At 35.7% G+C, this 6,577-nt stretch overlaps 1 pseudogene; it reads left to right on the top strand.

Moving 5' to 3' along the window:
* Positions 1–931, top strand: LOC139705642 (olfactory receptor 2L3-like; annotated as a pseudogene).
* Positions 932–6,577: the final 5,646 nt, after the last annotated feature.

The raw sequence follows: 6,577 nt of genomic DNA, 5'->3' as shown, positions 1-6,577 counted from the left end.
ATGGAATATTACAATCAAACATCAACTGATTTCATTTTATTGGGATTGTTCCCATCATCAACAAGTGGCCTTTTCCTCTTCATTTTTATTGCTCTCATCTTCCTAATGGCTCTAATAGGCAACCTGATCATGACACTTCTCATCCTCCTGGATATCCATCTCCACATACTCATGTATTTCTTGCTTAGTCAGCTCTCCCTCATTGACCTAAGCTACATCTCCACAATTGTTCCTAAGATGGCTTCTGCTTTCCTCTTTGGAAACAAGTCTATCTCATTCATTGGATGTGGGATTCAGAGTTTCTTTTTCCTGATTTAGCAGGTGCAGAAACACTATTGTTGACATCTATGGCCTATACCATTATGTGGCAATTTGCTGTCCTCTCCATTATCCCATGTGCATGAACAAAATAATATGTGTGCTCATGATATTGGGATCTTGGACAATGGGCACTGTCAACTCCTGTGCACACACCATATATGCTCTCTATATCCCTTACTGCAGATCCAGGATCATCAATCATTTCTTCTGTGATGTCCCTGCCATGCTGACCCTGGCCTGCATGGACACCTGGGTCTATGAGTACACAGTGTTTGTGAGCACTACACTTTTTCTGGTGTTTCCATTCATTGTAATTGTTTTCTCCTATGATCATATTCTCCTTGCTGTTTGCCATATGCACTCAGGGGAGGGGAGGAAGAAGGCCTACTCCACCTACAGCACCCACCTCACTGTGGTGACCTTCTACTATGCACTCTTTTCTTACACTTACCTACACCCAAGATCCCTCCACTCTCCAGCAGAGGACAAGGTTCTGGCTGTCTTCTACACCATCCTCACTCCAATGCTCAACCCCATCATCTACAGCCTGAGGAACAAGGAGGTGATGGGGGCTTTCAGCAGATTGACTCAAAGAATCTGTTCTTTATAATGTAGATAAACTTTCTGCCTCATCCCCCAGGAATTATCTGCAAGTCCTTTCAGTAATATTGGTAACTGAAAATGTAATTTTGTGACTAGCATGAAGAGACTACACATAATCTGGAATATAAGAAAACTGCTCATCTCTGTACAAATTTTTCTATTAATGTTTGTAATTTGAAATAAGACTTTTATTTTATATTATCCAACTTTACTCTCGCCCCATAGAACCATTATCTCTTAACCATCAGCAGCTAAATCCTGTCTTCTCTATTTGCCTAGATATTGTTTACTGATTATCTTCATTTATTTCACTTTAAATATAGATTATTTATTCTCAGTCCCTGTATTAGCCTGCAAAGTTCACCATAAAACTGATGGCATTTGAGACTGGCTACTTGGAATCCAGAGAATAATTTATTTAAACAAAATATTTTCTCTATTAGCAAACTTGATTTATCAACTAAATATACTCTAACATATATATGACAATTTTTGAATCAAATAAATTCATCCATATCCCATTAATAAATATGATTTTTTTTAATTTCACAGATCACTCACAAATTTTTCTGAGACAGGGTTTGCACTATGTCGCCAGGCTGATGTCCAACTCCTGGACTCAAGAAAACCTCTTGTTTCAGTCTTCTGAGTGATTGGGGCTGGAGGCCATGCCAACATCTTGACCCACATAGATGTCTCTCATCAGAATTTTGGACCTTGGGGACACAGTATGGAGTTTGTTTATCAAAATGAGTAAACATGACTACTATCTTAAAGACCATGTAATTTAAAATTATTCATATGAATCAAAGAAATTTTAACATAGTAGCATAATAGCTCCAGTTAAATTATTTAAGATTCTATTCTCATGTCTTCCTTTAGAATAACCCAAAAGTTTTGGATCACTCCAATCTCAGTACTAGGGTTCTTCTGGGGAAGTGTGAAGTGCTTGATGCCTCCATCCTTGACTCCGTTTGTGACAGCAGTGGCACTTAAGGAGCCTTCCTTTTGCAAGTCTCCTGGATTGGGTAGAAGTTGAGAGGGTTTATCCCTCAGTGTTTCTCTTTCTGCATACACAGACAGCCTGATATGCCAATTCACCTTTTGACCATATCCATTCACATTATGGGATCCAGGGGTGGATTTCTCCTGAGACTCAGACCATGGCCTGCCTGGTGTATTATGCTCACTGCATGATGTTCCTGTCTCCAGTGTTACATCCCAGTACCTGACTCCAGTGTGTACTTGGGGTCACCACTCAAGAAGTGTGTCTTTCTTGTAAAAATTCTTTTCAATCCCTTATTCCTACACAAATGAGGATTATCAGCACCTCCTCCTTCAGTGCAAAGGTGTGGAGTCCTCTAGTGGAGCCATAGTCCCAGCTCAGAGTGGGAAGGATGTGCACTTGCTCTACCACTCAGAGGCAGTTTGTTAAACTTAGCAAGTGCCGCAACTTCTCACATGCAAGAACATTGAAATGTCAGTGCAGTTTACCTTCCAGGAGCATCTTACCAACAAGTATCAAAAATTCAAATATTTTTAAGACCTTAGAAATTTAAAATGGACCAAATTTATCCTTCCTGAAAATGAGATTACTTTATCTAATAAAAATCATGTGAAGGGGCTGGGGATGTGGCTCAAGCGGTCATGTGCTTGCATGCACGGGTCGCTGGGTTCAATCCTCAGCACTACATAAAATAAAATAAATATGTTGTGTCCACCAAAGACTGAAAAATAAATATTTAAAAAACTTCTCTCTCTCTCTCTCTCTCTCTCTCTCTCTCTCTCTCTCCCTCCCTCTCTCTCCTCTCTCTCTCTCTCTCTCTCTCTCTTAAAAAAAAACGTGAAATGTGTTAACATGTTAGCTATTATATGCAATATAAACTTAATTGCTGATAATATTTTGTGTGTGTGCTAGAGATTGAGCCAAGGGCAAGCATCTACCTCTGAGCTACAACTCTAATTTATGAATATTTTAAAATATTATTTAAAAAAACAGAAATAAAGTACTATTCATTAACTATTTAACAGGAGACACCTGTTTCATAATTTAATGGGCATTACCAAAAGAAAAAAAAATAAACTTATGATACCTAAAATATGTTAATAAATTCCATGTAATCAATATTATAGAAACTCCATCATGGGTTTTTATTAATTTAGGTTCATTTTATAGTAATGTACCTTGTATCAATACAAACCAAATTGAGAAAGGAATGCATATATTGAGAAACATTACTTTGTGCCATTAATATGTATATACTGAATATGAATGTACAAAACATAGGACAGAGTAATAGAAAAATCTCAGTGAATATTTTTTGTTATTTTCTGTACCGTGTCAACCCTTGACATGCCTTGAAAACACCTCAACACCTTGCTGAACCTCACTCCTCAAACTTGGCCCAAGGCTGTTTTGTGTCATTCCTGAAGTGGCCTCTGTTTTCCAGGTGTCAGGGACACCCTCATGAATAAAAGCAAATCATTGGCGTCAGCCCAGATGAAGGAAGACTGGATCCATGGCTGCTTCCTTTCTCCGTAGAGATATCTTAAGATGTGAAGATGAAGAGGAGTGAGGAAGAGGTATGTTTGAAAAAGAGTCAAGAAGGTTGCCCAGAAAGTGACTTGTTCACTGGTAAACATTGGACACAGGTAAACAAGGCAGTGAGATTTGAATGTAGGGGTAATGAAATACACTTATCCAATCTAAATGTTTATTTTTATTCATCATGTGGGAAGAGAAATGTCTGCTCCAAAAATAGATCTGAAGTTGAATTTGAGGACCAGTGGTTAAATGTTTAATCACATCATTCAGCAGAAATCCTGGGGCATGAAACACAGGACACAGGAAGTGATTTCCAGCCCATTCACAAATGTGCTCTCTGGCTGGGCAGGGAGATGGGGTAATAGAAGAGGTGGGGCACATTGCCTGGGAGTATGCTTTGATGGACAGGTGAGGCTGGAGAAAGAACTGAACACCCAGAGCCTGAGTTCATAGTAAGGATGTGATTCCTTTTTTTATATATGGATTCTAAATTGTTTTGGTTTTGCTTTTTTTTGTTTTGCTTTCTACATTTGATTTGCCATGAGTGGTGATTAATTATATGATTCCCTTTATAATCTTAATACTGCTTTATGCTTACTAAATTACCTTCTGTGAATTTTCATTATTCCAATTAACTACTTGGAAATTACTGGTGCTATTTTTATATGAAGATGAATAATGGCTTCTAGTAAGAGCATTTTTTTCTTTCTTTTTTAAATTTTTATTTGATTTAATTAGTTATTAATGGAAACAATTGAGATCATCATAGTATTGGCAGCTGTGCTATAGGTTATTCAGATTTGGTTTTTAAAGGCAATTTGTGTCAATTGTGTTTTTTTAATGCATTTAACATCTGAAAATCACTTTTGTAAATTTCCTTTTAAAAATGCTAATTTTCAGGGATAACAGGAACATAGCTCAACATCATAAAGGCTGTCTACACTAATCCCCAGGCCAACATCATTCTAAACAGAGAAAAATTAAAGGCATTGCCTCTAAAAACTGTGGGGGGATGAGGGGGGAAGCCCTCTTTCACCACTTCTATTTAACATAGTTCTTGAAACACTGGCCAGAGCAATTAGACAAAAGAAATCAAAGGCATATGCATCGAAAGAGAAGAACATAAATTAGCAATATTTGCTGGTGATATGGTTCTATATATACAAGACCCAAAAAGTTTCACCAAAAAACTTCTAGAAATAGTAAGTGAATTCAGTAAGTGAAAGTCGCAGGATATAAAACCAGTACCCATAAATCAAAGGCATTTCTGTATATCAGTGACAAATCCTCTTAAAGGGAAATGAGAAAAACTACCTCATTTACAATAGCCTAAAAAAATACTTGGGAATCAACAAAAGAGGGGAAAGATCTATACAATGAAAACTAAAGAACCCTAAAGAAAGAAATCTAAGAAGGCCTTAGAAGATGGAAAGATCTACCTTGTTTTTGGATAGGCAGAATTAATATTAACAAAATGACCATAATACCAAAAGCACTATACAGATTTAATGCAATTCTGATCAAAATACCAATGGCATTCCTCATAGAAATAGAAAAAGTAGTCATGAAATTTATCTGGAAAAATAAGAGACCCAGAATAGCTAAATTAATCCTCAGAAAGAAGAGTGAAGCAGATGGCATCACTATACCAGACCTTAAACTGTACTACAGAGCAATAGTGACAAAACATCATAGTTTTGGCACCAAAACATACTGGTAGACCAATGGTACAAAATTGTGGACACAAAGACTAACCCACAAAATTAAAATTGTTTTGTATTAGACAAAGGTGTCAAAAACATACATTGGAGAAAAGATAGCCTCTTCAACAAATGGTGCTGGGAAAACTGGAAATCCATATTCAACAAAATGAAATTAAACTTCTATCTCTCACCCTGTACAAAACTCAACTCAAAGTGGGCCAAGGACCTAGGAATTAAACCAGAGACCCTGTGTCTAATAGAAGAAAAAGTAGGCCTAATCTTCATCATGTGGGATTTGGCCCCAACTTCCACAATAAGACTCCTATAGTGCAAGAAATAAAACCAAGAATCAATAAATGGGATGGAATTAAACTAAAAAGTTTCTTCTCAGCAAAATAAATAATCTGTGAAGTGAATAGAGAGCCAATATCTTGGGAGCAAATTTTTTTCCACACATCAGATAGAGCACTAATCTCTAGGATATATAAAGAACTCAAAAACCTTAACTCCCAAAAAAACCAAGTAACCCAATCAATAAGTGGGCAAGGACCTAAACAGACTTCTCAGAAGATGGAACAATACTTTAAAATAGCAGTTGCTGTTTAACCACAGATGTATAAACCTTAATTTTTCTAAGACTAGTTGCTCTAGAGAATAAGACAGACACAATGTAATTAGTATTTTTTAAAGTTTTTGTCACTTTAACATATAGATCAAACTTTGGTTTATATCAATACATTAATATTTGTTCTTACGGAACAACTGTGAACAGTTTTAACTGTTTATGTTACTTATATATAACCAATTTAGTTATACATAAACCTTTTTATATTTATCCTTTATTTATAGACTTTACATTCCTTAATTAGACCCTCTTATTATTTACTTTGATATATTGCAATTATACTTTGCCACATAAAGTCTTTTTTACCTGGAAATTTATTTTTCTTTTACTAAATAGATCTTTATATTTAGAAACTTTTAATATTTTTTAATCCATTGATCCCTCTTTCTGTTTATACTTTGAAATAAACCCTTATATTTTTTTTTAATTTATATAAATTACTCTATTTAAATAAGATGAGATACTTTGTTATTTACAGTATTCTAATTGAATTATAGTTGAAACCTTTGGACCTTTGTATATAGAATTATACCAGTTGGGACATTAACTTTTAATACCTTCTTTTTTTATCTCTAGCTTTTACTTTTGACCTTTTTTTTAGAGCTGTTGGCAGCCATTTACATTTTAATGCAAGCTTTAGTGAGCACAGTTAGAAACCTTTTAAACATTTTTTAACACTAGAAACAAACTGAGGTAGGTCTGGGGTTGTGGCTCAGGGGTAGAGCACTGGGTCCTGAGCACCACATATGCATACATAAAATAAAGATACTGTGTCCAACT

This window comes from Marmota flaviventris, chromosome 5 (assembly GCF_047511675.1).
Source record: "Marmota flaviventris isolate mMarFla1 chromosome 5, mMarFla1.hap1, whole genome shotgun sequence".
NCBI classification, from domain to species: domain Eukaryota; kingdom Metazoa; phylum Chordata; class Mammalia; order Rodentia; family Sciuridae; genus Marmota; species Marmota flaviventris.
This window is presented reverse-complemented; position numbering and strand designations above follow the sequence as displayed.